Here is a 22,888-nt window from a genome sequence, read left to right as displayed (position 1 = left end):
TAAATCGGTAGATCTATTACTATCCCTCTCCCTCCTTACATGAGGAATGAAATATAATAATGCTGCATAGTGATTGTGATGTGCCATGACAGTATATTTACTGCTTACTTGCATAGGACGGAAAAATAACCTCTGTGGAAACTGTTCTCCCTCCAGAATCCCAAATACTGGAACCTGCCAGATGCATAGCCCTTCTGCCTCCTGGTATCAGTGTGGATTTTGTACCTTTTATCCTTCTGAATGGGCTAAAACGGCAAGAGAAAATATTGTGCTAGGTTACCAAAGGGATTACCAAGAGGATTAAGCAGTTTTCAGTAGTATAAGGGTAAACAAGAAATTAGGTTCCATGATAAATGAGGAAGCAGATGTGATAGGACATCATCATCAAATGGAGACTAATCAGAGGAAGGAAACAAAAATGAACAGTGGGCTGGAAGACATGACTTACCATGCTCTATGTAAAAACAATGAGAAGTCCTGTGGCACCTTTGGGTACGTCTACACTACAGCGCTAATTCGAACTAACTTAGTTCGAATTAGTTAATTCGAACTAAGCTAATTTGAACTAATGCATCTAGAACTAAAAACTAGTTCGAATTAGCGTTTTGCTAATTCGAACTAGCGCGTCCACACTGATTGGATGCAGGGGCGCATTTAAGGGTGGCTGAAACTGGTTCTGGCAGGGCATCAGGTTAGTAATTGCGTTGTGTGGCTGCTGTCTGAGGCTATCTGAGGTTCGTGCTTAAAGGGACTCCCCTGGACAGCGGGTTCTCAGCTTTTCCTGCTTGCTTGCCAACCTCGTCGAGGGACAGCAAAGCGTTGGTCTCTGTGCCCGTCTGTGTCGGTGCTTCCCTTCGGGGACGCCGCCGCAGGTGGCAACATGGAGCCAGAGCTCGCCCTGCACCTTCTGGTGCACTTTCTGGACTTGCTACTGCAAGCCTGCCACCAATGGCTCGAGGCTGCCTGGCACCACCTGGTGCACATCAGCCCCCTGCCTCTCCACCTGGCCGCCCTGGGGGCCGTGGAGGAGCCGCGGCGGCGCGCCAGCACCGGCGTGCCCCACCGCATCTGGCGTCTGGACACCAGCAGCGACTGGTGGGACCGCATCGTCCTGGAGTGCTGGGAGGACCAACAGTGGACCCAGAACTTCAAGATGAGGAGGGACACCTTCTTGGAGCTCTGTGAGTGGCTCGCCCCTGCTCTGCGCAGAAGGGACACTCGCATGAGGCCCGCCATCCCCCTCCAGAAGCGGGTGGCCATCGCCCTCTGGAAGCTCTCCACGCCGGACAGCTCCCGATCCATCAGGAACCAGTTCGGCGTGGGGAGATCCACCTTCGGAGCAGTGCTCATGCAGGTACGGTCCCTCTGCCCCGGGGTCTATCACGTCCCGGGGGGCAGGGACGGCATGAGCCCCCAGGAGGCGGTCCAGAGCCAGAAAGTGGGGGTACACCTCCGGGTCGGCCCCTGGCAGGCAGGCCCGGGAGTAGGACTGCTGCAGGCCCTTGATCTTGCAGCGCACCTGCTCCCGGCTGCGCTGGTGGCCCCTGGCAGCCAGGCTGGCAGCCATGCGGCCGTAGACAGCTGCGTTCCTGTGGCTAGTGCGGAGATCGTGGACATTGGAGGCTTCCCCCCAAACCTTGATGAGGTCCACTATCTCTGCACTAGACCACGCGGGCGCCCGCCTCTTGCGGCCCCAGGCAGGGTCCTGGGAGCTGCCAGGCTGGTTCCGGGAAGAGGGGGAGGGTTGGGTGTCATTGGGTGGCTGGCTCATGGGTGTCAGCTGCTGGGTGTGCTGGCACGGGTGCTGGAAGCCTTGCAACTGGCACAAACTGTGTAGCCGGCCCGTGGCCCTTTACTGCCCCCCTCCCGGCCCCGGAGCCCTTAGAGTTTGCCTGCTGTTGGCCAGAGTGGCCACCAGGGCAAGCTGGGAAGGGCTAGCCTCCCACTAGTTCGAATTAAGGGTCTACACAGCCCTTAATTCGAACTAGGAAATTCGAACTAGGCTTAATCCTCGTGGAATGAGGATTACCTAGTTCGAACTAAGTGCTCCGTTAGTTCTAGTTAAATTCGAACTAACGGAGTGCTAGTGTAGCACCTATGAAAGTTAGTTCGAACTAACATCCGTTAGTTTGAACTAACTTTGTAGTGTAGATATACCCTTTGAGACTAAAACTATGTATAGCTCATGAGCTTTCAAGAGTAAAACCCACTTCATCAGATAAGAGGTAAATTCATAGAGCAGTCAATCTTTACTCATAAGAGACAACTAAGAAGAGGGCCACATCAGTGTTCCCTACAAGCTCAATGCTACCCAACTGATTAGCAGAGCATCCACAGTGCTCACATCAAGCAGGCAGTACTGGTGGTGTACCGGTGGTACACATCCCCACAAGCCTTGGCACATATAAATTTTATTCCATATGTCGATGGAAAACATTACAGGGAAAACATTGGGCTACAGGTAGCTGAGCAAAAATGGGGAGGGAGGGTTTCGGGAACAATGGAAAAACAACAATGAGGTAAATGGAGGGATTCAGAAAAATTATCCTTAGACGTCTGAATAGCCATCTGCAACTTCTAAATACATTTTGTTTTGATATGCCTTAAAATGTGGCATATACAACTAGGAATTCTACCAGGTATTTATCCAGAATACTGTATATGAATAGTTTCCCAAAACCAAATTATGTTTGTTAAACTACTGGCAAATGCTTCACCCCAAAATCAAATAGTCCCAAAGACCCTTTTGTATTTGCCTACAGATGTACACCATACCAAATATAAGTATATTGCAAAAATGTAAGCACAAAATCATAAGAATATAGGGCTGAAAGGAACCTTAATAGGGCAACAACTCCATCCCTCCTCCCGCCTCCCTCCCCCGGCCCTTTGCTCAGGTTCAATCTAGCAAATGTACATAATCCATGATTGGTGTTTGTCCAATATGATATACAAATCTCCAGGGTCAGGGATTCTACATACTTCCTTGAAAGTCTCTTCCAGAAGCTTACCTACTCTTACCTACCCTTATAGTTAGAAAGTTCTTCTTAATATCTAACCTAAATGTCCATTGCTTCAGATTAAATCCATTACTTCTTGTCCTACCTTCAATAGAAATGGAGAACAATTGATCACAATCCTCTTTATATCAGCCCTTAACATGTCTCAAGATTGATATGAGAGCCCTCCTCAGTATTCATTTCTCAAAGATATGCATGCCCAATTTGGAGTTCTCTCTTCAAACTTTCCATATAAGTAAGGTTTTCTAAATGTTATTTGTTCCTTACTTCTGACATTTCTTCAGTTTGTTCTTATCTTTCCTAAATGGTGTCACTCAGAATTGGAGGCAGTATTCCAGTGATGTCTCACCATTGCCAAGCAGCAGGACATGAGCACACTATTACCTCCCACGTCTTGCATACAACACTCACGTTCATACATCCCAGAATAATTTGTGATCCATTGACTCTGCTGCCACTTATTGCCTCTTTTGTCATTCTGCATTTGATTTTTCCTAAGTGTGTGTCTACACTACACAATAGTTCAAAATAAGATAAGCATCTTGAGCTATGCAAAGTGCATATCTTATTGTGATCTTATTTCAAAATAGCTTATTTTGTACTTTGGTGCTGTCTACACCACATCAAATTTCAAAATAACCCACTATTCCAAAACGTCCCTTACTGGAATGAAGTTTACAGGGATGTCACAAGAGCGAACCCATTATATTTAGAAACAACAGGCTTGCTATGAAGATGCGGGATAGCTATTTTGTAATACTTCAGTGTCCCGAAATAGCACTGCAATATAGACATAGCCTAAGTAGCTTGCACGTGTCTTTACTGAATTAGATCTTGTTGACTACAGACCAGTTCTCCAGTCTGTCAAGACTGTGTTGAATTTTAACATTGTCTCTAAATCACTAATGAAAATATTGATTAGTACTGGACCCAGGACTGATTTCTGTGGGAATCGACTAGATGCGCCCTCCCACTTTGATAGCATTTGTAAGCCAACTTTGCAGCTGTTTATCAAAGGCCTCACTGAAAATCATGATATATCCTACCTAATGCTTCTCCCCTATACACTAAAGCTGTCAAAGAAGCAAATTAGGTTGATTTGCAATTATTTATTCTTGACAAATCCCTGTTAGATGTTAATTCTAATTCTATTATCCTTCAGTGCTTACATATTGATTGTTTAATGCAGGGGTGGGAAACCTAAGGCCCGGGGCTGGATGCATCCCCTAGCTTGCCTGGAACTAGCTCCTGAGGTTTGGGGCTCCCTCCCAGCATTGGGAAGCCCAGACTGGTGCTTCCCCTCCCCTGGCATCCCTACTAGCTTGTACCTTGCCAGGCTCTAGTGCGTGAAGGTAATGAGGGGCGTGTCTTTCACCTTCTCTGTCGGGGAGGCGGGGCATGTTACTGAGAGGTATGTAGATTTTGGTTTGGGGTTTGTTTGTTTTTAGCTTCTTCCTTGTGCATGGATCCCGACTGATTTTTCTGTGGGTCAGTGGTCCTTGACCCAAAAAAAGGTACCCTAGACCTCATTTAATGATTTGTTCCATTATCTCTCCAGGTATAAAAGTTAGACTGACTGGTCTATCATTTTTCGGATTTTTTCTGTTCTCCTTTGTAAAAATGTCCTGTGTTTGCCCTTCTCTAGTACACTGGAACCTCACCATTTAACTCTCCCTGACCTAGGAAATGGAATATTTTCCTTTGTCTTTTTCTTGCTCCTAATGTATATAAAGGATATTGGGACTTTTATGAACCTTGCTTAATGTAACTCATTCTGTGCCTTAACATTTCTGATTTTGTGACTGCATGTTTGTGCTATTCTTTTGTCTTTCTCTTTAGTGATTTGTTCATGTTTCCAATTTTGTAGGATTGATATTTGATTTTCAGGTCATCAAAGAGATGGAGCCACATCGACCTCTTCCTTTATTTCCTCCTAGCATAGTTGGCAGTTTTGCTTTTAATATTGTCTCCTTGAAAAACTGTCCACTCTCTTGAACTCCCAAGTCCTTCAGATTTTCTTCCCAAAAACCTTATCTACATTTCCTCTGAGTTTATTAAAACCTGTTGTTTGTCCAAGATCTGTTTTGAAACAGATGTTGTCCTTATTCTCCTGACTTCAGACCTTTCTTTACTTAGAATCATTGACATTTTGCTACCAAATCCTCCCTGTTCATCAGAATCAAGCCTAAAATATCTTCTTCCTTGTCACTTCCTCCAGTTTCAGAAACAAGAAATTGTCATAAGAACTTATGAATGGCCATACAGGGTCAGACCAAAGGTCCATCTACCCCATATCCTGTCTGCCCAAAGTGGCCAGTACCAGATACCCCAGAGGGAGGGAGCACAACAGGCAATCCTCACATCATCCCTCCCTAGTCACCCATTTCCAGACAAACAGAGGTTAGGAACACCATTCCTACCCATCCTGACTAACAGCCACTGATGGACCTAATTCATGATACATTTCAAGAATTTATTGGAAATTTTGTATTTTGCTGTGTTATTTTTTCAACACATCTCCTTAGTTAATCACTAATTCTTAAAAACAAACGTATGACAGTTCTAAGGGCCTCATTGACCATATAAGTACAGTTAATGATAAAAAATGTAACCATATCTTGCCCCAGTCCACTCTATGTGGAAGGATCACTACGTGAACTTTTGCCTCAGGAAGACAGAATGTGTCTTGCATTTCCCAGTGTGCATGTACAATGGGCACACTGTTACAGCTCATAGCTAGCTGCAAGTTAGTTTCCTGCCACATAGTTGGCAAAATCTGGTGGATGTATAAGGAGGGAGGGCCAGGGTGTGGCTCCTTTCTATCCCTTTACAATATTTTGCTCCTGAAGGAGGTTGCACAGGTTCTTACACATTTATTCTCCTGATCTCAGAGATTGCAGTTCTGTCTAACCCTTATGGTGGGCTCTATACAAGTAGAATTGGGGAAAGGCTCTTTCCTCCATCCCCTTTTCACTCTATAGCCATGAAAGGGCCAAGCAGAATCTATCCCATATCCTGTATGCTTGCCTCATTGCTGAACATGAAAGGACCTAAAGTAGATATGTGCTAGATATACTCCCAAATACAGTAATTTCCTGACCCTATGGAATTAATATTCCCTGTTGTTGTGGCAATGAGCAGAGTATAAATACCTGGACAGTTAGAAAGGAACTGAGGAAATGAGAGAAGTAACAAGGTGTAGGAGAATGGGGAGAGGAATGAGGAAACTAGGAGGCTAGGAGTCAAGGCAAACTGATAGTATTAGCGAACAAATGGAGCCAGTGAGGGGAGAAGGCAACAAAGAAAGGGTGGGAAGGAGCAGTGTGAGAGAACCTAGTAAGGTGGGGGAGGGGAACGGAGGGGAGGGAAGGAAGCAACATTGGGTGAATGGGTATGAGGGCTCAGGGAACCAACAACTAGGGTGAAAGGGAGAAGAGTGGCAGCAAGTGGTGGGCTGTGGAGGAAGGATAGGAAGGAAACAGAAATGGGTAGCGGGACCAAAGCATCAACTGGTGTGCTTGAGGGAAAAATGTCTCAGGTACACAGAAAAAGGAAGATCTGGTGGAGCTGTGGAGAGTGACCAGTAACTAGGAAGAGCAGAGGGATATATTTTATGCTGATTTGGGAGGAGTGTACCTGGAAACTTGGATAGGTAGTTGCAGAAGGGGAGGTTTTCAGGGTGCAAGATAAGCACTTCAGCAAATCACACAGCAGCTACAGCACTCAGTAGGAATTGGTTCAGCTAACTGAATGAAGCCTCTCCCCGCTCCTCTCTGTGCAGATAGACCTGACCAATTCAGCCATGATAACAGTCTAAAATACTTGAGACATGTAAACAACAAAAAGGGAGAGGGGTTTTTTAGCCTAGTAAAAGGAACTAGTTTAATTTTGTAATTAAACAAAATTAAGAAAAGCAAAATATAGGATGGACATTAGAAAGCTTTTACTTCCTGAGAGTGTGACTGATTAAGCTGTTGAATAGCCTCCAAGGAGATAGGGGGTATAAAAAGGTCTTTAAAATTACACTGGACAAAACACTATTCCTCAGATTCTGCCATAGTGGGAAAGTGGACATAACACAGGGTAACAGTAAATAGTGAATTCCCCCTACACAGGGAAATGGCTGGCAAAGACAGCACTGCTATCTCCTGCACCACTCGTACCCAGCACATGGGGATTGTGTGGGCATTCCACAAGAGAACAGGGGAGAGACAAAGCAGAATTTTGCTACACCTGATCCTCCTTTGATATAAAGTTACTGTTAAACCTTATATCTGTTATATAACTTAGAGCTGCTCCTTGCAACTCTAACTTGTACTGGCGCCAAACACCTTGGAAAGAGAGAGAAGCATAATGGATTCCATGATGGCTTTCCCTATAAAGTGTAATACAGGATGTATTCCTACTTTGGAAGGGGTTGGACAGGATGAACTTAGACATCTTTTCCATCTCTCTGGAAATGCTATAATTGAATCTGAGACATCTGCAAACCAATCAGACTGTCATACCTAAATCCTTACCAAAGTAATAGAACTCTAAAATTCATTACACTATTTGCCCTAACTTTAAATTGCAACACACATCTATGATGCTGACAAGTCATTTATTAATTACTTAAGAATAAAAAAACCCAAACCTAGTATTTCACTTGACATGGGTTTTAAATCCAGGGAAAATGAGTAAAAAGACTCTTAACTGTTTTACAATGGTGGATTTAGCAACTGAACCATCAGAAAAGAAAATTATTTTTCAAAGGCTAAAAAGAATCAATCAACATAAATTTGTCATATCAGAATTAAGTTGTGGGAAATCTATGGACATATAACACATCACGTATTACAGAAATAGGTATAATGTTGCTTCAGTGCATGCCAATATATTATTAAGTATAATTTGCAAAATGCAGAAAATCCCAGCAGTCATCAGTTCTCATCTGTGTGTAATTACCTGTAAAAATTCCAGATAAGTTTGAATCATTCAAGTCACTGGTGTTCTCCATGATCAGCAGCTTCTAACAAACATACATGATCACTATGAGTTCTGCTTTCTTAACACTGAGCCTTTAAAAATATCTGCAGAGACAAAAGCTGTAACAGAGAGAAAATAAAGTATACCCCATGGAGCATTACAAGGCAGTACATTCATTAGGCAGTTCTTATGATACCATAAATGCTTTAGTCATAAGAACGCAACATACAATTATAGCCTAATACTCCAATAGGGACTACTTTGCTTTTTATAATATATGGTGTTTCCTTGCACAAAAAAATAAAAAGTATCAAGTAATTTTTGTCTTTATAAGTTGAGAGTGTTTTCCCCTTTTAAATGAGATTCAGGATGTTTCATATTGGGACTATGTAACATTTAGAATGTAATTCATCACTGAGGTCATGTTTAAAAATCTATCCTATGGAGACACAAGTGAATGATGTATAGAAACACATTAACTATAAGCACTAACCAATATTACAATTGCCTGTACAATGTTTGGTGTGAAAACACAATGTAGCAATAGCTTGCAGTTAGCAATTAAACAGGAGCATCCAGCCAATTAGCAAGCTTTGGTTCTAGCAAGAAAGTGTTAAATGGTTTCTGCTGACACTCTGAGGAAGGTGGCTTATTACCCCAGGCTCTGGAGATAGTGGCTCTGGGATGTAAACCCAGTAATGCATAAGGAAGGGAGATGTATTTGGACTTTACATAGTGGGTAAATGCACACTAGGCATTTACACAGCTAATTTATTTATAGAATCAAAGAGCCCTAGAACTGGAAGGGACCTTGAGAGGACATCAGATCCAGTCCTCTGCCCTCATGGCAGGACCAAGCACCATCTAGACCATCCCTGATAGATGTTTATCTAATCCACTCTTTAAAAAGTCAAATCCTTACACTGGCTGGGAATCAAATCCAGGTCAACTGCTTGGAAGGCAGCAATGCTCACTACTACATTGCCAATGCCTCCTTTGCCATATTCATGTCTACCACTAACTCAAGATATGTAATTCTTTTACAGAAACTAGTGTGGACACTTGAAACTTTTTTCTGTGTAGGGATGAAGGAGTGGGTAACTACTGCCAAGGGATGTACCTGCTCTCAGGAGCCACTTGCTGTTCTGTGCCCATGAAGCCAGGCCAGGCCTGAGTTCTCAGGCTGAGTACTGAGTTTTCTAGGTGGTAGGATTTGGGGCACTGATTTCACTGATCATTTTGCCTCAGTGAGGTCTAAGGGATCAGGCCCCAAATGTTATTTCTTTACCTGAACTCAAAGTTCTGTACTGCAGCTGTGGCCACGTTAGTTTTTTGTTCAGGGAGACATAAATGATTGTTATTGTGATTTGTATTGCAAATTCTTCAGAGGTGCTCAGTTACTACCAACAAAAGCCCTACATACACCTGTATAGATTAAACAGAAAAGTGTCTGGTCCTAGTAACCATCTAGGAAAATGCTGGAAGCCTGGATTAAACTTTAAGGTTAAGCCAAATTAGGATTCCAAACTTAAACAGAAGTCAGAAAAATAGCTAATTCTGAGAGAACACATGCAAAATTTTGGTTCAAACAAACAAACAAACAAACAAAAAGGAACTGTGGGAAAGTTAAGATGCTACTAGAAAACAGAGCAAGTTGTTCTTGATTTTACCAGAACATGAAATAAGCAGCAAGATAGAAGTAAATAAATACAGAGGCAGTCTATTAGTGAAGCCTAAATACTCAGTCAAGACTATTAAAAAGTTGTCAGTCCATAGATTTGGACATTTGTTTTAAACCAGAAGTGACTGCAGTGATGAATTTTGTTGTAGCATTTGGCAATTCACAAATGCACCTTGATGGCACAGCATGAAGTAAGGCTGGCTGAGGAAACATTACAGCAGTGACCGAACATGGCTTTTTTTTGATGGTTAAGAAATTGTAAGGACAAGATGATAGTCCTGAATGAATTGTATTGATTATTAACGAGGACATGGGAGGGAATGATATAATTTATCACTCTATCAGGGAAATAATCAAAAAGGAAAAAAAATGCAGATGTCACAAACCTAAATAAATAAACTAAAAAACAATGGGAAAAAAATTAGAATGAAATCAGAACACCAAGAAAAAAAGAGGAAAAAGTAACATTTCCTGAGTTTGGTTAGGTTAGGTTTTAGGAAGCCATTTGTTCAACACGAAAAGATAAGGAAAGTGAGTTTTGTCAGAGATTGCCAGCCAAGTACACATAATTAGTGATGGTTTCTAAATTAAGTGTTATCACCCAAGAAAAAAAAATTTGGAATCATTGTGGATAGGCCTCTGAAAACTTCAGCTCAATGCACAACAATATTTTTTTAAAAGCTCATAGAAGGGAAATCTATTAGCCAAGATGATCAGGAATGTAATCCCATGCCAGAAGCCAGCAGGTGAAGATGGGGATGGATTGTGCCACAATTCCCCTTTTCTGTACACTCTCCCTGGAGCTCTGGTAATGGCTATTGTTGGGCTAGATGGACCATTGGTCTGACCAAGTATGGCAGTTGCTGTGTCTTAATTCTCTGAAGAATCCATCTGTACTGACTATGTTCCATCCCAGAGCTACAAAAGCCAAGCAGGAGTTTCCTTTTAATTGCTGCTACCAGCTGACATGGGTCACTGAGCAAACAAGCACAAAAACAAAGAAAATCTGTTCGTCCTGAGCTCTCAAGGCTTGCTCTACTGGTGCTCAGGAGGCAAGGAGAAGCAACAATCTGACTTGAATGCAGAGGGAACAAAGCACAGACTGGGGGAGGCATACTTGGATCAGGAAGAGGGACTTGGACTGAGATTTGGAGCTGATGAGTGTTGGGGCTGAGACCCAAGAAGAGATGGGGGTGTGAGGAAATGGGACCCAAAGGATAGTGGGAAAGACTAAAATGGCTTAAGAAGCCAGGGGAAGGGAGATTGTACCTGGCAGAGAAAAGAAAAAAGGAGTCACATACTGACAGGAAGAAAACAGGTGCAAAATGGCTATGGCGTCCTGGACTGGATGGGCAAGGCAGCTGGGTGAAGAAGCTATGTGACAAGAGACTAAGAGGATTTGGACAGGACAGGCTGAAGGTAATGGATCAGAAAAGTTCAGGATGAAAAGGAAAGGGCAGAAAGGTCTGTGACCATTAGCATACACACCTTACCAGAACCTGGAATGAAATCCAAGATTCCTGTGCTTTACCATTACTTTGCTGTCAGCAGGTATCTGTGAAATCCACTGGCAAAGAGTCTCATTCCCTTCTAGTGCTAAACCACTGAAAGGATGACAACACACTGCTGTTATCAGTTATTCCATTTGTTCAAGCGGCTGAGGTCTGTGTGGTTGATCTATGTACTCCTGCTATAGCTAGGTTGCCTGTGTCATTTGTTGTGGAAGTCAGAAGATATGTAGGGAATAAGGCAAGGGACTGTAGACAGAGAAAGGATGGTCTCTGTGCTTCAATTCACCATCTGTAAAATAGGAATAAAAATACCACCTATTCTCATGGGGTGTTGGGAAAATTAATTAGTTAATGTTTGTGAAGCACTAAGATACTACAGTGATAAATACCACAGAAAAACTCCCCATTATCAGGAAATTGGTAATTCTGTCTTAATAGGAGGACTTGAATAGTGTGCAGTAAATAAAGCCTGGGGCCACACATTGAACAACAAGGAGAAAACAATGCATGGAACAGCTGCTCATTAAGGGAGTACTGTTTATGCTCTGAATGAGGCAAGGGTCTTGCGGAAAAATAGTATGTGATCATGTAATTAAAGAATGTATCGTAATACAGATGCACAAGGGGAGCAAATTAAAATTGCCTGGCCGCATTCATTCTGACATTTCTTAACTTGGAGCTTGACTTCACCACCAATGTTCTTTTAATGTTGTTTTTTATGTAGTTATTTCAACATATTATACCTACGGATAAGATTTTCTCCTGATTATTTTTAGGAAAAGTCACAGACAGATCGCAGGCAATAAACAAAACTTCATGAAAGCTGTGAATTGTTTGTGACTTTTATTAAACATAAGAGGGGGGGGACTGTTGAGGAGCGATGACTAAAGGCCAAGCCAGGAGGTGGGGAGGATAAAAGCCTGAGGCCCACCATGGAGGAAAGGGGAGCACCTGCTAACTGTGCCTCAGGGCTGCAGGGCCCTCCCCACAGTAGGCCTTGGGGTTCGAGGGCTCGCCTCGCACTTGTAGCAGCTAGGAGCTGCAGGGCCAGCACAGTATTCATGACCTCCATGATATAATCTCATCCTAATTAAGCCATTCCTGTAAACAGTGCTTTACAGAAGTCAATTAAACCAACTCCAAACTCAAGTCAGTTAGGTTATGGCTCCAGAAAAAATAATTTTTAAATCCCAGTCCTGCAGCCAGCACTTTTATTAATGCTTCAGTCAGTGATCACCTCCAGTATGGCAACCTTTGCCCTCTTTGTTCCCAAGCTTTCAGCACAGTCTGCATTATTTCCACATATTTATTGTGGGTATGATATGACAAACAGCTGCTCTCTGACTTAACCTACCCCAGACAACCAGTCCCCAGGCTACAACTTCAGGAACCATACTCACCCTGGTTGGTGCTGTGACTGGTTCCATGCATAAGCAACCCCAAGCAGAAGTGAGACTGTAGTGTCTGTATCTTAGAGGAGTGACTTTAGCAGGTACTATCACAGCGTATTCTCAGCAGAAAGAGAAATAAGATGCCAGTGACAAAGAACGTAGTAAGTATCTTTGATTAAGTAATTCCATTTAATCTTGTTATTCAGCTGTCTTGGGTCATCCTTAATTTAGACACACCACTGTCACAAATGACAATGGACCTCTGTGTTTTATCTTCAGCTGCTGGCACTGAAATCTGAGTGTCTCCCCCTCACAACCATGGAACACCCGAGCCAGGTAAAGAGGCGAAAGAAGAGGAGTTGAGATGGCTTGTTTTATGAGAGCCTGGAAGGCAGTGTGGCATCTGACTGAGAGCACAGACCCTGGGGGATGAACACGGCAGACAGCTAGGAGAAGGAAAAAGAGTAGTGAGGGAAAAGTCAGGAGGCCCTGCAGGAAAAGGAGAGGGAGATGCACCAAGACATAATGGGGCTTCTCAAGTTTCAAAGAGATGCTTCAGATGCTGGTGGACCTGCAGATTCCACTGAGTATTAAGTATCAGGACCTCCCTATACTGCCCTCTACCATCACTGTGGCATCAGGAGTCACTGCCCTATCCCTAGCACTATACTATAAAGGATATTAAAAACAACCACAGCTTCATATTCACTGACCAGTGAAAGCCACTCTTGGTGTATGTATAACTGGAATGGACAAGAATAGTCTTTCCCCTCCATAAAGTCTATTTGATTTATTAAAGCTTTTTATGTATTTGTTTTTAAAATGCCTCCTTTTTGTACTGATTTTTGTTAGAGTAAAATTCTATTATTTGGGACATAATCAATCTTTCTTAGTTCACAACATATGGTGCTGAGTATGCAGCAGCTCTGAAAGCAACCAATTACCTGTTACTGTTATGTCACAATTCTCATAGGATACTTCACAACCAAAATAAATAGGTCCATTGCCATCATTATGTTCCTAGGCATATAGCAATCACCACACTATTCCTACCCAGCCCCAAAAGAGCAAGCCTCAGTGGAGCACACTATAACACTAGACTAGCTCACTGTTAAAATGCTCTTTCAAAGCCTCACTGAGTCATACACTCCAAGCTGATTTCTCCTAATAGTCCTTGTATCTGGCTGTTCAAATTCAGTAAACTGCCACTCTGCCTTCCATTCCAGCAAGAATTATTCATCCTTTGTGTCACATATATTATGGAGGACACAACAGGCAGCTATAATGTTTGGGATTTTTTTCTCATAAGAGGTCCAATCTTGTGAATAAAGAACTCCAACAACCCTTCAAATGACCAAAATCACATTCTACTGTTATTCTGTACCTGCTAAGACTGTAGCTGAATCATTTATTGCTGCTGTCGAGGGGGCCAGTGAACAAGGAGAGCAAAGGTTAGACTAGATTGCCCAGGATCACTATTGGCATTTCAACATAGCCAATGGTAATTTACCAGCTGGAAAAAAGTCTTTGCTTGGACTCTCTGAATAGTCCTGTGTTCTTAAAAATGTGCGTATTATGCACTCTTCTTGACCAGCCCACATAATGTCAGTGAAGAAACCCCACTGATCCATGAATAACCATAGCAAAGTAGCCCTTTCTGTTCATGTAGTCTGTGACAAGGTGGTCTGGTGCCAAAACATTACCACATGCTACCACATTTCAGGATAGCTGCACCACATAGCTGCAAAGTGTCCTGCAAATTGCCAAGAGCATTGGTCCTTTACAGGAGGAGGCTATTAATGACCCCACACACTGACATGGCAATGGCTCCTACAGTCAGTTTCTTGACTACACTTTGATTCCTGACTGACTGATAGCAATCTGACATGTCAAGGTTGCACAGTGCAATTCCTATTCACTTCTCCATTATCAGTAAAGCTTTTATTTCAGTGTTTCTGTACTGGGACCCTGAAGCAGGCTCAGTACATAGATCCAAGCCTGTGGCCTTGTGTGCCTGAAAGTTCTGCAGCCGCCACTCTTCATCTCAAACCAGCGTTTTGCTGCAATCCTACCAAACACTGCTCGTTTCTTGGGCCTAGAGGTAGCAGTTTACCATCTGCAGCTGCTCCGTGATGGCCAACAACAACCTTGAACTGATTATTGCTATGTCTTGCAGCAATGTGGTTTTCCAAGGAATCGTCATGTTCCCAGGTAATTCTATTTGTTCTTGCATTTCTGCAAATACTGTAGGAATTCATACCCCATTCTTGCATGATAAAAGTGCAGAGTTCTGCAAGCTCCATCATTCTTTCAGTGATGGTGAGCAGAAAGGACAGGCAGTTTGTGGAGTTTTGAACAAAGGTGCAAAAGGTACGGGATACAGATACGATTATGGGATGGAGGCAGTTAGAAACTAGGAAGTTGATTCCATGCTGCCAGTCACTCCTGCACAACTCATTTCTGCACCATCACACTTTGCCAAAGTTTCCCAAAAATGTGCCAGATGGTGGCAAGTTACACATTGGGATGTCTATACGTGGTGCATCACACTTTGCAGTGACACAAGCATTCCTGCTGAGCCAATGTGCTACCAACACAAGCAGCCAAGTGGGTATCTGTACAAGCAATGTTCTAACCGTGGTGGTTAAATGTTGACATAACTTGAGTTGATATAAAGCCATGCATATACTACAAACTTAAGTAAAAATCTGAGGGGCTGTCTGTGCCCCCCACTCAGCTAGTTCTTTGGGGCACACTACCCCCATAAAAATTCAAGACTGATCCTGGGATCCTAGTTGCATGTGGCACTACTCAGAGGGAAAGAGACTGATTAAAAAAAATCAAACAAAAAAGCATCTGCACTCTGAAGGCAACTCTTTTCCTCGCACTCTGGCTGCATCTACACTGGTATGATTTTGCGCAAATACTTTTAACGGAAGAGTTTTTCCGTTAAAAGTATTTGCGCAAGAGAACATCTATACTGGCATGTGCCTTTGCGCAAAAGATTTGCTTTTGTGCAAAAGCATCCATGCCAGTGTAGACTCACTCTTGCTCAAGAAAGCTCAGATGGCCATTTTAGCCATCGGGCTTTCTTCCTCAAGAAATTGATGTTACCTGTCTACACTGGCCTCTTGCACAAGAACACTTGCGCAAGAGGATTTATCCCTGAGCGGGAGCATCAGAGTATTTGCGCAAGAAGCACTGATTTTGTACATTACAACGTCACTGTTCTTGCGCAAATACTCGCGGCCAATGTAGACAGGCGGCAAGATTTTGCGCAAAAGCGGCCACTTTTGTGCAAAATCTTGCCAATGTAGACACAGCCTCTGTGTTTAACCAATGTCCATGAGTCTGGGCAGAGGTGCAAGCATAACAGAAGAAGAGCTTAAAAAACATGAGTGGGGAGAAAAGTGGGGTAGAAATTGCCATAGTCCCAACCTACTGTAAACGTGCTACCTATGGAAGGCTGAAACAAGGGAGCAGAAAGAGATTAGTGGTTCCTTTTAGTCACCCTTCCCATTTTCTCTGTATATTTTATTTACAGGGTTCCGTACAGAGAGAATTCCTTTTCTCTACTGCCGCAGGGGCATACAATAGTACAGACGTACTAGCAGATACTTCTCTATTGCATAGTACAGATCCTGTCATAGATGCTGGAACTAGGTTTGCGGTTGCATCCCCGGGCTTGAAGTGCTTTCCATTATACACAGTTTTACAGTTTAGTTCAATGCTTTTCAGCACCTCCACTATGTACATTGTTCCTGGATCCTATAGCTCATTGGGACAAGGGGAGGGGCAGGGAAGGGAAGCCAAAGTATGAAGAGAAAGAGAGAACTAGGGAAAGAGAGAAAACGAAGAAAACAGTGGGAGGAAGGAACTGAAAGAGCAAGGGAGTGAGAGAAAGGAGGGGAACCAAGAGAAGAAATGGAAGAGACAGAAATGTAAGAAATGAGGGCAGAGAGAAACACTTATTGATAATTCATTTTTTGGCATTATTTTCATATTTAAGTATCGGGGGAAGAAACAGTATATGAGCAACATCTCATCAAGAATAGCAAATATTAGAACTGAAGATTTGCCAACTCAGAGCAAAAATTTCCCCCAACTTCAGTAAATGCAAATAATGGCTACATTCACAGAAATCAAGAAAGGTCTGCGAATAATTCATAATCCAAATGGAAGACTAAGGTTTATATTAATCTTTTTGTTTTAATGAATCCTATTTAACCAGCATGAAGGAAGAAAGAGACTTTTTGAGTTCAGGCTGTTTGTAGAGTACTTGATTGGCAAATATTGGAGAGTAGGGGATTTTTTAAATTACTTGTAGAGTGAGCCAATTTGAACCCCAAATACCTGAGACAATAAATCATAGACTCATAGAGCTGGAAGAGACCTCAGGAGGTCATCAACTCCAGCCCCCTGCCCAAGGCAGGACCAATCCCAACTAAATCAAACCAGCCAGGGCTTTGTCAAGCCGAGACTTAAACACCTCTAAGGATGGAGATTCCACCACCTCCCTAGGTAACCCATTCCAGTACTTTACCACCCTCCTAATGGAATAGTTTTTCCTAATATCCAAACTAGACCTCTCCCACTGTAATTTGAGAGCATTGCTCCTTGTTCTGCCATCCGTCACTACTGTGAACAGCCTTTCTCCATCCTCTTTGGAACCTCCCTTCAGGAAGTTGAAGGCTGCCATCAACTCCCCCCTCATTCTTCTCTTCTGCAGACTAAACAAACCCAGATCCCTCAGTCTCTCCTCATAGGTCATGTGCTCCAGCCCTCTAATCATTTTGGTCTCCCTCTGCTGGACCCTCTCCAATGCATCCACATCCTTTCTATAGTGGGGGGGGGGGCAGAACTAGACACAATACTCCAGATTTGGCCTCACCAAAGCCGAATAAAGGGGAATAATCACTTCTTTGGATCTGCTGGCACTGCTTCTCCTAATGCACCCTAATATGCCATTCGCCTTTTTGGCTACAAGCTGATTCATATTCAGCTTCTCATCCACTGTAATCCTCAGGTCCTTTTCTGATGTACCGCTACTTAGCCATTTGGTCCCCCAAACAATGCTTGTGATTCTTCTTGTCCTCATTGAACCTCATCAGATTTCTTGTGGTCCAATCTTCTAATCTGTCCAGGTCACTCTGGACCCTATCTCTGCCCTCCAGCATATCTACCTCTCTCCCTACCTTAGTGTCATCTGCGAATTTGCTGAGGGTATAATCCATCCCCTCAGCCAGGTCATTAATAAAGATGTTGAACAACACCAGTCCTAGAACAGAGCCTTGTGGCACTCTGCTAGAAACCGACTGTCAACCTGACATTGAGCTGTTGATCACTACCTGTTAGGCCCGACAGTCTAGCCAGCTTTCTATCCATCTTACAGTCCATTTATCCAATCCATATTCCCTTAACTTGATGGCAAGAATATTGTGGGAGACTGTATCAAATGCTTTGCTAAAGTCAAGGTATATCACATCCACTGACTTTCCCATAGCCACAGAGCCAGTTACCTCATCATAGAAGCTAATCAGATTGGTCAGGCACGACTTGCTGTTCGTGAATCCATGTTGGCTATTCCTGATCACTTTCCCCTCTTCCAAGTGCTGCAAAATGGATCCTCTCCATGATTTTTCCGGGGACTGAGTTAAAGCTGACTGGTCTGTAGTTCCCTGGATTGTCCTTCTTCCCTTTTTTAAAGATGGGCACTATATTTGCCTTTTCTGAATCATCCGGGATCTCTTCCAATCTCCAAGAGTTTTCAAAGATAATGACCAAAAGCTCCATAATGATATTTGCCAACTCCCTCAGTACACTTGGATGCATTAAATCTGGGCCCATGGATTTGTGTATGTTTAGCTTTTCTACATAGTTCCTAACTTGTTCTTCCCCACCAAAGTCTGTCCACCTCCTTCCCATACTGCATTGCCTAGTGCATTTGTCTGTAGGATCCCATGTTGCCATTTTTTATAAAAATCACTTTTGAGACCTGCACTTCAAGGAAGCTGCAATCCTTACAGAAAACTCACAGTAACCATGTTTCAATAGAATATTAAAAACAAATGGTACCATGATGAATCACAACACTGATGGTTCACACGTAAAGCACTGTGCCTGAGGGAGCAGACAAGAGAAGAATCCCACCTAGGCATGTCTGCTCAAAAAGTAGCAAGCTGGTGCTTCAAATGTACAACAACCACTTTTTTTCTTAAGCCACGTGCAAAAAGGAGGCCTGCATTTCACAGGAGGGGAGCCCAATTCCATTACTGTTGCTAGCTCCTCTAACTTACATTGCAACAGGCCAGTTGCACTCTGGCATTTCCCTTCCTCTCCCCGCACATCTCTGCTGTTTATTGGCAGGGATGCTTATGTGGAAGGAGCCCAATTTCCATTCATAGAGAAGACCATGTAAAATTAAATAGCTCACCACTGGCCATAACCTGCCATCAGAGATTTGATTTCCAAAGCACACACCCTAACATACTTGGTTTATTTATTTATTTTAATATTATTAGAAGCTAATATTTCTGGAGGGACAAGTGACAGCAGGCACTGAAGCTGAAAGTGATGTGACAAACACAGCAGCACACAATGGTGAAAACAACTCAACCTTGTAATTAATTTCTGTCTTTAAATTCCCATCAATAAAGTTTAGCTGGATGCATCTAGGAGGGAGAGGCTTTCTAGCGGCACATTTCCTGTTGTAAAGGTTATGATATTGTTTGCATATTTACTGTGGAGGACATGAGAAAATGATGCAGAACAATGAGCAATGAAAACTTTAATAGATCTGGGTGTATAAAGAAATCTTGACAACATTAGTATGCATTATAAATGGTATAATATATTACTAAGGTAGAAATAACCTTTGTATTTCAATTGAAAGGAAAGAAGAAACTTCAACCTATAGCAGCCTATACATGAGTTTAGCCAAAATCCGTTAACAGGGCAGCATGAAAGTCTTGGGGGGGATTTCTGCTGAGATTCTTACTTGTGAATAAATGAGAATAATGAAGCCTAACAATGACCAACCTTCATATAATTCATTAAAAATGTTCTTTGGCTAACATTTCTTACCTGTTCAATCAGTAAAATTCACCAAACTGAAGTTAGATTCAGCCCCATGTAATTGCCCCTTTCTCAAAAAAGTTTTAGGTTACTTTCACCTATCTTACTACCTCTTGTTTTAAGAGACATTTCATTTGGCTGACCCAGTGTAGTACTGTCATAGGTATACTGCAGGCCACTAATGGGGTTTCTAATTAGAGCTGGACCAATGTTTCAGAAGTTGTTCTATAAAATATCCACATTTATATAAAAAAATTGAATCTGATCTTCAGCTATGGCTGAGGAGTTCATGGCAGAAATGGGAAAGAGAAATAGAGAGGCATTCCAGGTCAATCTCTAAGCTGCTATGATACTGAGATCACCCCCAAAACAAACTGGAGAACTAAAAAGGTTGTTTTAAATAGTGCTGGCTGCTTGTCAAGCAAAAGGACTGTTAATTGAAACCATAAATTGCTGGGGATGTAGGAATGGCAGAGCCATACCTCTGTGCTGGTCACAAGCAGGAGAATTGCCAAATAGCCATTACTGTGACTCTAAACCCCTGAAGAATTCCCTCGGCTGAGAGTTTCCTAGTAAGAACTGGTGAAAACAGTCGCACAAAGGAAGCCATCTGCAGTTCACAACAAATTATATTGATCCAATAAAACTCAGAATTTATACTTTATATTCTTGAGCACCATCTATGGCATTGGATCTGGACAATGAGTCTCATGGTACTGACCTCCTCTGAGACCCACTGATGGAAAGAATGAAATAATATAGCAGTGTCTAGCTCTTGAAAAACTATTTACATATTCAGAGTTGTAAAACATCCTTGTGATCTCTCCGACTATATCTGTCTAATCTGACTCTGGGGCTATGTCTAGACTGCAGGCTTCTTTCGAAAGAGGCTCTTTCGAAAGCATCTTTCGAAAGAGCCTCTTTCGAAAGATCGCGTCTAGACTGCAGGCGGATCTTTCGAAAGAGCAATCCGCTTTTTTGAAAGAGAGCACCCAGCAAGTCTGGATGCTCTCTTTCGAGGAAGCCCTATTTACATTGAAGAACGCCTTCTTTCGAAAGAGGAACTTTCGAAAGAAGGCGTTCTTCCTCGTGAAACGAGGTTTACCGCCATCGAAAGAAAAGCCGCGTTCTTTCGAAATAATTTCGAAAGAACGCGGCTTGAGTCTGGACGCAGGGGAAGTTTTTTCGGGAAAAGGCTACTTTTCCCGAAAAAAACCCTGAGTCTGGACACAGCCTGGGGTACCTTTATGCCAAGGGAGTGGTGGAAGGTAGCCTAACAGAGTAGAGAATCTGGCCCAAATATTGAGGGAATGGCTATGCTGACAAGAAAGTATATCTTCTTTAATCCATAACTATTAAGAGAGAAGCAGAAAATTAGTTTTTCTGTGCCCTGTTCTTATAGGCTATGGTAGAATTCATCATTTATTTTATACTATCTGTGTAGCTGAAAGGCAGTGTAGTCGAGTAGTTCATTTTATCATTTAATTGTGTAATCCATTGTTGTGGCTAACTGATATGTAATTTCACAAGTAATCAGTGTGTGATGAATAGACTTAAGTTGGAGGTAGATATATAAATAGGATAGGATTATAAGAGTATAAGATTGACAAGTATTTATGATTCATGAGTGTAGTAAAGCAAAGCTGTAATGCGAGGCCTTCAGGTTAAGGGTTCTCAGATTTCAGTTTACCCACACTAGGCCTCGGGCTTAAAGAGGTTTGGCATAAGTAGGTGACCTAGGAATAATGCTGCACCAGTAAACTTACATTACTGTAAAAAAAATGTTCCTGTAGGTCAGGAGTGGGCAAAAGGGCCTCTGCAGGCCAGATGCAGCCTGTCAAGTGAGTTGATCTGGCCCATAGAGACCCTGCCGCTCCTCCCCACTTCCCTGGGGCATGAGGAGCACATGAAGTCTCCTCCTGTCCTGCAAGAGGCTTAGCATCTAATGTCAACTGCTAGCTGTTTGCTGTTGCTCAGCTGGCAGTTGACTGTAATCACGGCATTTTCTTGTAGGGTAGGGGCAAGGAGAGAGATTTCATGTGCTCTCCCTTCACATGCCCTGATTGACCTGGGGGCAGCAGTGGGGAGCACACAAAGTCTCCTCTCACTGCCAGGAGCATGGGTATCTAGAGGGAATTGCCAGCTGTTCAGAACAGCTGGTGGTTTTTGGGGTGGGGGAGGACAAAGACTTTGTGCACTCCCCCACACCAGACCAATCAAGATCTGTAGGTGGGGAAGCATGGAAGTGTTCTGGCCCTGCCCCTTCTGCCTGAAGCCCTACCCCTATCTGGAGTGGCTTGGGGCCACTTGAAAAAATTTCTGAAGTGACCCCCGGTCAAAAATTATTGCCTACCCCTTCTATAGGTGGATATTGGCCACAATATACCCATCTGTCACGGGGTATGCCCCTGGTGTGGGCTGTGCCCCCTCCCTTACGGGCCCGTTGCCCACTCTATCAGGGCGAATACCACCCTAGTAGTCCCTACACAAAAGTCCAGGTCCCTCTATCAGGGTAAATACGACCATACCAGTCTCACTGTAAAGTTCATGCCCCCTATCAGGGTACATATGGTATTCACAGCACAGCCACTCCAAGAAGCCTCTCCTGGCTCGGGGTTGATTGTCCAGAGTGGGGAAAAGGTGGTAGGCTCCTGCCTGCTCAGTGGGGAATCCAATACAGGCCGAGCCGTGCTATTGGTCCTTTGCCCTGGGCTGCTTCCTACCGCGCCCCGGTTCCCCTGGGGCCCATTTGCCACTGGGTTGGTACCTGCCAGGGTTGCGGGCATGCTCCTGCCTCCCTGGGGTTGGCGGCTGCTTGCTCTGTCTCCAGGTCAGGTACAGGCGGCAATTCCCATCTCAGCTGCTGCAGAAACACTGGTCTGCTTCCTCCTCCTTCCATCTGCTGCAGGGCTCCCTCTGCTTTTATACCCAGTCTCTGCTGGGAGCATGCCCAGCAGGGCCAGAGGGGCGGGGCTTTCTCCGCCAGCTGGGCCTGGGCTACCCCCTGTCCATCAGTGTGGGGCCTGTCCGCCCCGTCACACCATCTAAACTGCAAGACACTTGATTGTTACATGGAAAGTTTTGCTTTCACTACAGGTTAATATGTTTACATGAGATGCTAATGAGAATGAATAGAACTAAGAGAACAACCTATGAGAAGTGGGACACGCCTAAAGTTAATGGGGTGTGAAAGTACAATGAGAACAAGGGAGCTAGAAACCTCCACACATACATAAGATGGCA

General features: G+C 43.4%; 1 long non-coding RNA gene across 1 annotated transcript in view; it reads right to left on the bottom strand.

Moving 5' to 3' along the window:
- Nucleotides 1-22,536, bottom strand: part of LOC142827617 (uncharacterized) — a 34,614-nt gene extending 12,078 nt beyond the window's left edge. The window contains exons 1-2 of the long non-coding RNA XR_012902313.1: nucleotides 22,413-22,536; nucleotides 7,968-8,107 (exon numbers count right to left, since the gene is read on the bottom strand). This is a non-coding gene — a long non-coding RNA (uncharacterized LOC142827617). The remainder of the gene's footprint in view (nucleotides 1-7,967; nucleotides 8,108-22,412) is intronic.
- Nucleotides 22,537-22,888: the final 352 nt, after the last annotated feature.

Source organism: Pelodiscus sinensis, chromosome 3, assembly GCF_049634645.1.
Source record: "Pelodiscus sinensis isolate JC-2024 chromosome 3, ASM4963464v1, whole genome shotgun sequence".
In the NCBI taxonomy this organism is placed as follows: Eukaryota; Metazoa; Chordata; order Testudines; family Trionychidae; genus Pelodiscus; species Pelodiscus sinensis.
This window is presented reverse-complemented; position numbering and strand designations above follow the sequence as displayed.